Source organism: Chelonia mydas, chromosome 12 (assembly GCF_015237465.2).
Source record: "Chelonia mydas isolate rCheMyd1 chromosome 12, rCheMyd1.pri.v2, whole genome shotgun sequence".
In the NCBI taxonomy this organism is placed as follows: domain Eukaryota; kingdom Metazoa; phylum Chordata; order Testudines; family Cheloniidae; genus Chelonia; species Chelonia mydas.
Window position 1 is genome coordinate 35,984,194 of NC_051252.2, and position 13,755 is coordinate 35,997,948.

The 13,755-nt window shown below is 59.1% G+C and overlaps 1 protein-coding gene across 8 annotated transcripts in view; it reads right to left on the reverse strand.

The window, feature by feature from the left end:
* Nucleotides 1-13,755, reverse strand: part of GSE1 (Gse1 coiled-coil protein) — a 360,389-nt gene that overhangs the window by 128,269 nt on the left and 218,365 nt on the right. The window lies entirely within an intron of this gene.

Consider the following 13,755-nt stretch of genomic DNA (forward strand, 5'->3'; position numbering starts at 1 on the left):
TGCTAGAAGCATGCTCCCTCCGCCTACCAACCAAACCCAGCCTGGCAGGATTAGACATGGACCCACCAGCCTTCACTGCGGCCTTCAGAGAGGACTGCAGTTCCAGGAAGAAAACACAGGGCAAGGAGCACCCAACCATGTCTGTAAAAGCACACATGGGGTCTGCATGTGCAAATCCCCAGTCTCACCTCCCTCTAGCCATCTGCCACGACTCCCCACAAGCCTGCATGCCCCAATAAGGCACCTCTTTACACACACCCTGTGCTGACACCTGGCCCACAGCATTTCCTCCTAGAAACTCCCTATTTCACAGGACACACCCAGACGTCCGGGGCTAGTCTGGTGTGTCACAAATCATCCTCATTTATTTCAAGACCGGACACCACCTCCTGGAGTTATCTGGGCAGGCGCTCAGTCTCGCCATGCCAAGTGACGCACAGATCGGCACCTCCTCACTCGCCCCGGCGACCCTACGGCAAAAGGGCCCCTTTCCATACCACGTCCCTGGCACATCAGCCTGCAATGGGGGCACTTGACCCCAGGGCAGCAAAGGGCTTTACACTAAGCACCGGGATTGCAGTGTTCCTTAGACCTCATGCTTCCCCTGCCCAGGGGTGAATTTCACCTCTATTGACAAAACCAAGGATCATCCCTGCACAGCTAATGGGGGAGCTTCTGCCCACTCGCACATCAACCAGAAAACTCAGCTACTGCCGGGCAGCCAGCTCTTTATCCCCAGCGACGGTGCTGGAGGCAGGAAGAACCCGGCTGGCTGTGCCAGGGATGTGCAAGTCGCCGGGGCAGACACACAGACACACTGGTGCAACTCAGCGAAGTAACTTCCCAAGGCAAGGCCCATCTTATCCCCATGCAGGGCACCACCTGGAGGGAGGTACCCCAGGGGTGTGAAAAACCCCACTCTATGGAGAGGGCTTTAATCCCAGAGTCAGGACAGTTGTGGCAGGTTCACCCAGTGTCACGCCGGACAGGTTGACACTGCAGCTGGAAGGACAGATGCGTCCACACTAGCTTGTGTAGCCGCGGCAGCACAAGAGGCTGCTGCCCCAAGGACCTGCCCCCGGGTTCCGATGGGATTGTACTCCAGCCGTTAGCTCCTCCTGCCACCGGCGCCGCGGTGGCTATGCTGTTACCGTCAGCGTGCCAGCTAGCCTAGGTACGTCCGCTCAAGCCGGACAGAATGCCTCCAGCTCTCGAGCCGTCAGACCCCGTACTGCAGGATCTGCCCCGGGGGAGCTCGCTAGCTCCGTTCTGGGGTAGGCACACAAAGGGATGTGACAGAACCAGCAGCTGCGTCGCAGCCGGCCAGGTGGGACAAACCTCAGCCAGGCCCCCCCGCGCCTGGGGAGCGTAAAGGGGGTTGGTCCCAGCCCCCGTCTGCAGGGAAAAGGTCACAGCGGTGCTGCTCTCTGGGGAGCATTGTCTGCACACTTATCTACACGATCTCTGCACAATGGGCCAGGCCTGCCTGTGCTATTGTGCCACCTCGTGAATGCCCACCCGCAGCCAGGAGGGCAGACACGGGTCTCTAGCCCCAGTAAGACAATACAAGACTCCCGGTGAGGAAGGCGAACTGGTATTCTCCTGTTCTTCGGCGTTGTCCTGAGAGCAAGCAGTGCGGGTGCACTCCAGCACCAGGTGCATGGTCCTTGGCCTGGGGCCAGCTTGAAGGCAGGCCAATTCTGCACACACAAGCACACACACACAAACACACACACGGAGAGCAATAACCTGCAGGTTCTTGCCAACGCTCCCCCCCACACACACACACCGGTATTGCATCACCCTGATCTCTGCAGCACAGGCCTGGGAGAAGCAGCTGGGAGCAACCCTGGGCTACACCCCAGAGGAGCGGGGCTGCTCCCTAGTCAGGGCTGCACCCAAGGGGCACGCCCCCGGCCGCTCTTTCTGCCCCATGGATGGCTGGACCGGGACCGGCCCTCCCCAAGGCAGCCTCCCTCAGCATCCCCAGGCGAGTGCCAGATGGGACCCTGCAAACTGACACCCTCCAGTTTCCTCCTTCGGCTGCCCCGGGGAACATAGCATGTTTGGAAACTGGCCTGTGCTCCTCGTCACCTGAGGGGGAAAGGCTGGAGGGGCAGGGTTGGGGGAGAGGGGCTGGGGTTGGGTGAGGAGAAAAAGGAGAGGAGTGCAGGGGAAGGGAATACAGAGGGTGAGAGGGGAGGGAAGAGGAGGAAGGTGGGGGAGGGGAGTGAAGGGGAGAACAGGGGGAAGAGCAGATGAGGGTGGGGGATGGGGAAGCGAGTGTGAGGGAGGAGAAAGGAGGGGAGTGCAGAGGGAAGGGCAGGGGAAGGAGAAGGGGGGACGGGGAGGGAAGAGGAGGGGAGTGCAGTGGGGAAGGCAGAGGAAGAAGGGGGGATGGGGGAGGGCAGTGCAGTGGGGAGGGCAGAAGAGGGGGAGGTGAATGCGGGGGGTTGGGGGTCTCGTATTTCTCAGTTTGTAAACGGCACAGAGCAGCTGCCACGTTTTCCAGCAGGCGCCAGCTGATCCCAGAGGCACTGGGCCCTCCCTGCGCCCAGCTCGCAGTTAGTGGGCAGGCCGTGGATGGGGAAGGGGCTAGGGGGAGCTTCCAGCAACGAGTGTCTTTGGCACAAGAGGACAGGGCATCCTGGTGCCACCAGCCAAAGGCCACACGAGCTCCGCTCCAGAGCCCCTCTCTCCGTGTCACTGCCCAGCCAGCCCCAGGACCCCAGCAGGCAGGGGTCACCTCCAGCAGAGGCGAGGCGGGAGGAGGGACCCTTGCCATGCCGTCTCCTCCCTGCGCCAGGCCTGCTCTCTGCTCATCACCAGTGTTCCTCAGAAGAGGCCGGCTCTGGGATGGAGCAAATGCCTTACGCCAGGGCTCAGCTTACCCCCAGCACCACCTCTCCGCCCCCGGGGAATTGGTCAAGCACTCAGCTATTCCTGTGAGTGCAGGGCCCTCCTTCTTCCCTCCTGACCAGCCCCACGGGAGGCATGACCTTCCGAAAGAGAAGCTGCAGGAAAGCTGCCCCAACCAGAGCATGGCCTAGCTGAGCCCTGTAGTTCTCCCTGTACTGGAGACCCACAGCCACGGGGAACTTCACATCCCCAGCAAGGCTAGCGCTCAGATCCCAGCAATGGAGCTAAAAGAGAATCTCCCTGCGCACTACAAGCCCTATGGCCCACGGCTGAGTGGTTCCGGTGCCTTCCAGCAGAGGGCAGTGGAGTACCAATGGGCTAGCCGGTATGCTACTGGCGAGGATTATTTATCCGGGGGCTGGGATCATGCTGAAAAATCCCCACAGGGCTGTTGTGACCCACCGGGGACCTCCAGAGCGAAAAGCAGGAGCTGCTGCCCCTTGAGCAAAGAGCCATGGCCCTGTAGCTGGGAGCTGTAATAACTCCCATCCTCCGGGGATCAGCACCGAGCAGGACCTGAGACGCCCTCACCAGCGGGTCACACGGTTAGCACTGTTCTGTAGAAACCACTGGCGGGCGCCTCAGAACCGAGAGACAGAGACCCCGTGTTCTGCAAAGCCAGCATGCAATGCTCCCCTTGCAGTTCCCTGACCTCTTCCCCCCCATACACACTCTGCTCCTCCAGCACTGCTCAGAGGCAGCCCCTGCTCTGCCCCATCTCTCTGCAAGTCTCTTCTGCACCTCTGAGCCCCTAGGAGCCACATTTCCACAAGAGCTCAGGTCCCAGGTAGGCCCCTAGATGACAGTGCCGCGTTTTCTAGGGTGCCCCCCCATGGCGCCTGCTGTTCTCGGTGGCAAGTGCTGAGCACTTGTGTGGTTCTGGCCCTACCACTTCACTGAAGCCACGCTGGGTTCAAAGTCCTGAGCCAGATCTTCCGCTGGTGTAAATCAGCAGTGATTCAAAAGGAGCCAGTTTCCACCCCGCAAGGATCTGGCCCCCCAGATTAAAAGATGTAATTAAGTCTCTGCACTTCCACACTGAAGGGATTTTAACCATCTCCTCTCCCCCGTTTCCGGTTCTTGCTGCTGAGCTACCTTTTGCTCTGCTCTCAGTTAGATGGTGAAAGGAGGCTGGTCACTTTCACATTAGCATCTAGTCAGTTTCGCCCGCCTCTGCCCACAGTCCCCAGGCTCTTTTTGGGTTGAAATTAAGGCATGGAGGTGGGGGATGTTGGTCTCTTCCCAGTCTGCCTCTGCGCCTTCCGTCCGATCAGTTCCCCCATAAGCTGCTTTGTGTGGTTGTGCGTGCATTAAGGATGCGCTGTAAAAGCTGGCTTCACTGTGCCATCAAGGCACGTTCCCTTCTCGGGACGGGTGTGGTGAGCCCTAAGCCAGGGCTCCAAAGGCAGGGCCAGGAAATGGCAAACAGCACCGCTTAAAGCAAATGGCTTGAGGCACTAACTCGACTCGGCAGCCTGAGTTCAGCCCTTGGAGGAAGGACTCAGTCGTTCCAGCTCTGATGGCCAACTGTCCCACGCACCCTGGCACGAAGAACCGTCTCAGTTCAGGAGATGCCCTAGAGGCACGGGGCCTGCCACATGGTCGAGATGGAGATGCCAAGACTGAAGGGCACTGGCAGAGCCTGGGGATGGTATTGGGGAGGGACACACCTGGTCCATCACATCCACACGTCACCTGGGCACTGTTACCTCAGCCCCATGCCCTGAGAGCAGCACTGCAAAGCAATGCAGTCAGAGCGACTTAAACACACAGGACCTGGTTCTCCTCTCCCAGTCACCAGTGTAAATCTGGAGTCAGCGCCATTACGCCAGAGTCAGCCCATCACGAGCCAGGGCAGGCCCAGAGAGCTAAAGTATTTAACCTCTTAATACTGGAATGGTTTTGCTACCGTCACGCAAAATAGGATATGCCTCGTGGCTTTCAGGGGCTAGAGGGCTGGCCGTGAGCAGGGACCTACATGTGCCCTGTGGTAGCTTGTCTCATCTGTGGCTGTTTGTTCCTTTTAGCACCTGCTTCTCCTGCTTCCTAAGTTCCATCTCACGTCCCTGCAAGCGGCTGGTGAGATTCCAAAAAGCACACAGGGCTCAGATGGAAACTAAATCTTCCCAGGCAAGCCCCCACTGCTCCCCCTCACCCCCCGCAGGCTAATACTCGGTCGGGACCCTACCCAAAATCACCAGGATCAGCAGAAGTAAATGACCAGGCTGTAACAAGCAGGCGGGTAACATGATAACAGCTCTCTGCAAGGGAGAGATAAATAGCCCCAGCAGTGAGAAGATGTATTCGGCTAGAAGCTAATAGTGTCTGTCAGTGCGTTTTAGGCACAGAGCATCACTCCTGGTGCCTGAATAGGGGAATGCCAACAGGAAGTGACAGGGAAACTGAGCAGAAAGCGACAGGCAGCGCACAAAGAGCATGTCCTCTGTAAGTGGCGATAAACCTTGAAAAAAAGAAGAGCTAAATCAGTTGTTTAGCCGATGTACCACATGCTGACAGGGCAAATGTGAAGGCTTTTATGGCCACATGGGTTTTCATTTGCAGTTATTCATAGAGGAGCCGGGTGCTTTATCTCACTTACATTATGTACAACCACAAAGCAGACACTTGCACCGCAGCACTCGCTCCCCGAGAAAATATTAATATGTAAATGTCAGTCTCCGAAGGCCAGAAATGGAACGACGGGTGAGCAGCTCCACACAGGAGAGATAAAACATACCCTGAAAGGGGGCAGAGAACTGAACGGCGCCTGATGGGCTCAATAACTTTCCATCTGCTCCCTCACCCACCTACGCCTGGACACTCAGAGAACCAGCATTAAGTCACAGGCAAGAGTGCAAACATGCACACCCACCCCGCCACGCACTGGGGCAGGTGAGTGTGCACACACGCACCCCCCCACAGGCTGGGACAGGTGAGTGTGCCCCCCCAACAGACACACAGGCTGGGGCGGGTGAGTGTGCGCACATGCACCCCTCACACACAGGCTGGGGCGGGTGAGTGTGCAAACACCTACACCCCACATAGGCAGGGGCAGGTGAGTGTGCACACATGCACCCCCCCACACACACACACACACAGGCTGGGGCAGGTGTGCACTGGAGCACACCTAGCCATGCAGACACACGTGTACAGATAAGGAATACACATTCCCAGGAGCTGAGCACACACTGGAGTGCACTGGACCCAGCAGCATCGGTGAATCCACCCTGGAGCTCGCTTCCACGCTCCTGCCGGGGTGCACACAGAGCCATGTGCACACGCAGACTCCGCACACTTAGAACCAGCATAAGCACACGCTTCAAGGCAAACATCCAGAATAGCTCCCTCCAGAACAGGGGGCTGCTGTTTGCAGCGGAACCCCTGCCTGGGAGAATGGAGGGGGCTCTGGCTGCTGCCTAGTCTCAGCAGGCCGAGATCCCAGCATCGCCTCCTGGTCCCGTGAACCCTGTGCCGCTGGGGATTGGTTTATCTTCAAGTGATGAAACAGCCACACCCACAGCCCTGCAGGCTATTTATCCCTGGGCAGAGGGGTGCAAGCTCTGGGCCAATGCCCCGTCGCCTGCCCTGGAGGGGAGCAAGGCCTCCATAGCCCCTCTGCTGAGCGTGACAGCAGTGGGCACCTCGGCAGTTGAGCACACGCCTGTCCCTATAAGCCCCAAGCTAAGACTGTCCGGATCGCCTTGCTCTCAGATCCAGGCAGGAGGCTGTGGTCTCTCTGCAGCGCTCGAGAGCATGGCTGGCCACCGTTTACAAGCCCTGAGCTCTGCAGAGAGCATGACTGCCCAGCAACTTGTCATGTCATCTCTTAATCCTCAAACATCCCTGCTCTGCTGAGCCCCGTGCCGGCCCCTGCACAGCCTCGGGGCAGGTATGTGTGGGTTCGGTCCAGCTGGACATGACGCAGGAGCAGGGATCGAAGGGGTTGGACCCACACAGAGCCCTTCAGGCTGCAGCCAGAGCAGGGACAGTGCAAGCAATAGTGGGGACCCCCCCACCCAGGGCTCCGCCAGACGGGCCTGTTTCATGGGGTTCTTACCAGCCCCAATGCTGTGGGAAGGGCCACACTCCCCACTCCATGCCACAGGGCAGCTGGTCCGGGAACATTCCCCCGCACTGGGAACCTCTCTGAAAAGACCAGGCCTGGGGGAGTGGCACAGAGCCCAGCCCCTGCGTGAATTCCTCCAGTGATGCTCTGGACCGTGGGGACCCCGAGAGGACTGTGCGCCCCTGGGACAGGGCCACTGGTGTAAGCCCCTGCCGTGCCCTTCCTGACTCCCTGCAGCAGATACACACAGGAGCGGAGGGTGTGTAGGGAGTTTGCGCAGAGGGGTACATGGGAAGGCTGGGAGTGGGAGAAGTGTGGGGGGCAACTGGCGGGAGGGGTAGGTGGGGAATTGAACACTCTAGGCTTGCCAAACAGCTCACCCCCATCCTGGGCTCTGGGGAAGGGCTGCGTTGTGCTGGCGGGGGGGAGCCTTGTGGTTCTCCTTAGCTCCCAGACAGGTGGCCCAGGGGAGCAGGACTTGGCAATGTGGAAGGCTTGCGTCAGAGGTGAGTCCAGCGTCCAGCGGGGCGGGATCAGCGTGAAAGCCCGCGGCGGCCTCCTCTAAGCCTGTGGGCTGGTTACCATGGCACGGCGCTGTACCTGTCTACACAACAAAGCACCCAGAGCCCATCACAGCCCTGGCGGAGTCAATGGAACGAGGCCGGGGGGACCCGTCCCCCAGGTACCTCGGGAAAAGGAAATATTCTCTGACCGTGTCTATTTTGGCCGTTCCCTCCCGTCTCCGGGCCCCAACCGCTCCCGCCCGGAGATACAATTAAATCAGCCTTCTGCTAACAATCTCCCAGCTAATCAGACATCTCTCTCCTCCCCCGCCACTCCACCCCAATCCTTGTGTGATGGGAGCGCTTTGATATCAGAGTGGACCCTAATGGGTTCAGTGTAAGGGAGCCTTAATTTATTACGTGCCTGTAATTGATGTTTATATAAAGTAGCTCTTACAGCTCCTCAGAGCAGGAGATGAAAAGCAATCAGTCAGCCATTTGCCTCCAAAGGAAGAGGGAGAAAGAGAGAGGGAGAGAGACAACCTGACACATATCAAAAAGCTACTCCCTGCAAACCAGGAGGGAGGGTGTTGGATTGGCGAGCCGGAGGCTTTGAAGCTGAGCCATCCAGCCACACAGACAGGCTGCCGATTCCCACGGCGACAGGGACTAGAGAACACCGTGGCAGGCAATTTGCAGGCACAGGGGAGCTGCGTCAGGAAGAGTCCCCTGCAGAGCGCAGATCTCTCGCCTTGCCGGCCCATTCCTCGCCTCTAATGCCCCGGGGCCCCCAGGTGCTGAGTGCCTCAGTTCCACGGATCAGGCCCTCTGCATGGGAACCGACCACGGCAGCTGTACACAGCCATGGCCATCAGCAAGGAGAGAACCCGTGCTCTGCAGCATTCAAAGTACAAGCCTCTACCACTGCCGCTAACAGTGCACCTCCTTCAGGGAGGATCAAGTAGTAGGCTGTTACCCCCACCACTAGAGGGAGCCACAGTCTCACGCACGCAGAGGGCCTACACACCCTGGTGACTGGTGGGTTAGAAATACAATACCTAGGCAGGTAGGTAGGTAAGTATCTAATGACAAGGAAATATCCCTGGTAAACCATTTACCACTGGCTCTGGGTAGATAGTTAGGAACAGGACAGGTCAATGGAGAAGGAGCAGGAAGTGAAAAGCAAAATCACAGGAGGCGGCATTGCCGGAAGCCGCATAAGCAGACCGCAGACCCCGTGGCTCCGGGGGGGAACCCCAACAGCAGTGCCTGGGAGCCCTGGGACCCTGCAACGCTGACAGGAAGCCAGAAAAATAACCTAGCAACAGACGCGCGCGAACACCTCCGTGACAGCTGGTTTCCACAAGTGGCTAGCGAGCCTCGGGGAGGGAGTCTGCTTTTACGAGGGCGGGAGCTCGGTGCTGTCCGAGAATCAGGCCCTGTGAGGGTGACCCAGTTGGGCCCCCCAAAACCGAGGGATCCAAAATCATTGGTGACCTTGGAAAGGCATCGCCAGATGTAGCCAGAGAGAGGCCAAAGCCAGCCTGCTGTGCCAGTTTTACCAACCCCTGGGAACGAGGCCCTTCATAGAATAGAATATCAGGGTTGGAAGGGACCTCAGGAGGTCATCTAGTCCAACCCCCTGCTCAAAGCAGGACCAATCCCCAATTTTTGCCCCAGATCCCAAATGGCCCCCTCAAGGATTGAACTCACAACCCTGGGTTTAGCAGGCCAATGCTCAAACCACTGAGCTATCCCTCTCCCAAGAGAAAACAAGGAGATCAATCTGTAACTGACTGTGAACAATCAATTGAGATAACCCACTACCTTCCTGCTGGCAGCCCTGCCTGCCAGGGACCAGTACCAAGGGAAGAGGCTTCTCTTCTCTTCACGTATCCCCCCCTCAGGCCGCACCCCAGGGCCCACACCACACCCCCCATAATCTGGCCAGCCTTAGCCCACAGCCCTGTCGAACCTCCTCCTGGGGTCACCCCTGGAGCTGCCAGGGAGAAGGTGCTAGCACCCGCAGGGGCAAGCAGTGGGACAAAAGAGAGGGGAAGGAGCAGGGAGGGGCGTGAGGCTGGCGCGGCTGGCTGGCGCCTGTGGGATCGGGATTCTGCAAACTCTGTATGTGCCTGGGTTGAGGTGGGGTGGCCAGGATGCTGCCTGTCATTGCAACTGGCATTAAGAATTCATCAGCCCAGAGGCGAGAGATCTTGAGCAGAGATTCTCCCGGAGCCAAGGCCTGGAGGTGGAGAACTGGCTGCTGGGGAAGGAGACTGAAATTCAGACCTTGGAAGGCCACGGGGCTCTCTACTCTCAGCCACACCATCTGGGCCGCCAGGGATCGGGGGGCGGGCACCGCGCTGGTACCAGGAGGGGCACGGTCCCCCTGCAAAGTCCAGCAAAGCCGCGAGGCTGGCGCTGTGGCAGCGGCCCGTGGGGTGTGGTTCTAACAAAGGCTCAGCACTCGGGAGTCACATTCTGCGCAGCTCCGGCTGGGGAGCCGTACGTCACCAAACCCAGCAAAAAACTAGTGCTAAATTGAATCAATCCATCTTGGAAATGGCTCTTGTCAGCCTGTGTCAGGGAAAGCGGCTGCAGGAGAGAGAGGGATCAGGCGGTGAGGGGGGGCCAGTTGGGAGCCCTGCACAAACTCCATGCACAGCTGAGGGGAGGGGAGCTGCACACGCTTAGCACCCCCCCCTCCCCCCCGCCCCGGAGTGCCTCTCTAATCGGGGCTGTCCACAGTCTAGGGCTGTGCACAGAGCCACCATCGCTCAATAGGATGGAGCTGGGTGGGAGGGGTGGGTCTGACCGTCAGACGTGGCCGGAATATACGGGTGGAGGAAGAGGGATGTGAATCACGCAGAGACGCAAAGACTCCCCATTCTGTCTCATCGCTCTGGGCCCGCAGGAGTGAAAGCCGGTGATGGGCCTCAAGCTTAGCGCACAAGGGGAGTCACTCTGTGCCTCGGTTTCCCCACCCGCTACTGATGCATGTATTGGGCGTGCAGGGAGAGACAGAGAGATACGGCTATGAATGTTCCCCATGCTGCTCTCCCTCCGTCACAGGGAGCCAGAATGCCCCCCTTGCTGGGCACAAGCTGGCACCAGAGGAAGCTGAGGCCAGAGTCCATTCGTCTTGGCAGTTTGGCTGCTTCCAGAACACGACGTTTCAGGAAATGGGCGCCACAGCCGGGCCTATGACTGCCCCATGTGGAACAGACTGACAACTGGGGGCGAGGCGGGGGTGGAGCTGGGCTACAGCCTTGGAGAGGCAGATCACAAGCAGATCCTCTGCCCTGAGTTATTCTACAGGCATGTGCCAGAGTCCCGGATGCAACCCACCACACACCATGCCCCCCCTGCCCCGCCCCCCGGTTCGACCTCAAACCTCCCCTCCCCTCTACCACAGACAGCCTCTCCTGCCCGGAGAATCAGGCTGTTTCTCCCTAGTCTCATTTCCCATCCTGGAGCACCACGCCCGCACATGCCCCACCTGTGTCCCAGATCCCTAGGCAGCTGTCCTACCGCGGCCACACTCCCAGGGCCCCCTAGCTACGTGGGCTGGGCATGGCCAGGGCTCAGCAAGGAAACCTCTTGGGAGAACGCAGGCTGGGGGTTACAGGAGGTGGCCCCAGGGCCCAGCAGAGGATTATGGGGTGCCCTGTGCTGCTGGAGGGGACGTCAGCTGGAAGGCAGAGGAAAGATGGCCCAGTGGTTACGGCGCTAGCCTCGGATACGGGAGACTTGGGTCAACCCCTGTTCTGCCCCCAACTCCCTTCCGGGTCACTCAGCCTCTGTGAAAGGGGGACTAGAGCACTGCCCTAGCTATTAGGATAACTACAGGCAGATTTTGAGGGGCTCAGCTACTACAGGAAGGGGGGCCAGATACCAACACCTTGGCTAGAAGACAGGTCACATCCAAGTCCCGCCTTGTGTGGCCATCCCAGGGCCTCATGGGCATGGCTGCATTCTGCCTCCATATGCACCCCCTGTGGGGCCACCCTGGCAAGTTACTCCTCACTCCACCCCAGAGGTGGCTGCATTGAGAGAAGCGATCTCCGTATTCAGAAAGAGAACGTGGGCTCCAGGGGGGGCTATGGAAACGAGAGGTGAACCGAAAGCTCCGGCGGGCTCCTGGGGACGAGGAACAGCGGGATCCTGCAACAGGAGTCGTCGAGAAAAACCAGCGCTCATGGGAACCAGCCCTGCGCCAGCACCCTGCCCACAGCCCAGTTTCACCTAGAGAACACAGCGCCGTTGCCCAGCTGCCCTGCCCAGAGGCAGTACCACATCTCCACACGAGGCCGCGAGCGCCACCTCAGACATCCCCGCTCGACATGGTGTGCAGGGGTGGCCACCTGCGCGAGAGAAGCAGGCAGGGAACAAACCCCCGGGCCCAGCTCACTCCTGTAAAATGCCCCTCCCCCAGTCAATAATTTCCCACGCGGTGCCCCAGAACGGTGGCCGCTGACTACGGCTCACTGGGGTGGGATCCAGGAGGAAGACAAAGGCAATCTGGCCTGACACAAATAGAGATGGATGCTAGTGTACCGAACCTGCAGACTGGCCAATGAAAATGCAGCACGGGGGGCGGGCCTGGATAGAGCCTGGTGATTGATTTTCCATCCAGACGTTCACACCAACCAAATATGTCACCCAGACAGGCACTTCAAAAGCCGTGGCAGGCACAGATTTATCCCCTGCCTGGGCCTGAGCCCATCAATTGTTTTGCACCGGTATCTGCGGGAAGGGAAGCCACCGGGAAGGGCGATTTTAACTGTAGGATTCCAAAGCACCTGGCTTCATGAAACTTACGCGTGACCTCCCGCCCTGCCCTGAGACGGGGGGCCAGGATGACTGACTAGAGCATGGCGCGAGCAGGTGGGCAGATCTGTGTTGGGGTGGGCAGGGTGTCACAACCACCCCGCAGGGGGCCTTGGTACATGGCTGTGCTGCTGCCATGCAAAGGACAGTGAAGGACGGGCGCACGCCAGCGTAGGATGTGAGCGGGCACGCGTGTGCCAGGGTGCTCCCGCAGTCACAGGGGGTACAGATGCACGTGTGCAATACGCAGTGGTTACTCACGCACGGCGTGGTGCAAAGACACGTGCGCACACATCCGTACACTGCTTCACAGCCGGTGCCGCTGGCCGGGGCTGCTCTGACACCTATCAGCCGTTGACACACCAGAGAGGCCCTGGCTGGCTGGCGCCAGCCAGCAAGGAGGAAGAAGAGGGCTCCATGTGGCTGTGCCGGCAGGAGAAGAGAGCCATCAGCTCTGAGCAGGGGCAGCTCAGCGCTGGCACAGGGCAGACGTGCGGGGCAATCCGGGCACCACCCATCTGCCGCAGACAGCCACTTTCACCCTGCTCCTGTGGGGACAGGCCACAAGAAGGGGGCATGGGAGGTGGGGTGCAGGGGCTGACTCCCCCCGCAGGGGTTATGGGTCAGCGCCAAACCCAGACACCTACTAAGGTCACTTCCCCACTGAGGAGTGCGCAGCCGGGCCCCAAGCTCTAGTATGACCCCTCTCCCAACCCGTTCCAACACCTCCCACAACCTAGATGGGGCGGATGGGGACGAACTGTCCCCCGCTACATCCTGCTTAGCTTGGCTCCTGCCTTGCTCCATCTTGGCCAGGGATCACATCCCCCGCCCAGCAGCTGCTGTCAGCAGGGCCTCATCAGTGTCCCTCTAAACAAGGAAGGGGGGAAGGCCCCTGGAGGCCCAGCAGGCGGGCAGGGCTGGAATCTGCTAGCTCAGCACTCTGCCCCTCCAGTGCTTAGGTAGGACCCCGGAAACGTGGTTCTCAGGCAGGAAATTAGAAGGGTAAATCATCCATCTTTTGCACTGCTGGTCCTAATTAAGAGCCAGCCAATTCCCCTGCCTGCCGGCTTTCTCTCCCTAGCACAATATGTTATTTACCTGCCGCTAATAGGTTCTGTGCAATAATGACCTTCTTGTATCAAATGGCTGGATCGTGGCTTCTGACAGTTTGAAAGATCCGTCGCCGGGACACGAGGGTTTCTAATTACAGGTTTTGTCGGCCGCAAGGTTCCCGTTGAACCCCAACTGTTTTCCACGGGTGGCACGTCTGCCCAGATTCGAAATCCAGCCCAGACAGTTGTGGTGAAGAATACGGCACCGCACAAGGCCAGGGAGCACAGTTTGGGTCACTGCCGTGTTTAATTAATTGGAATGGAGCAATCCAGGTGCCGTGTGCAGTAATTACAGGCAGGCTCACAACACTCACCCTCA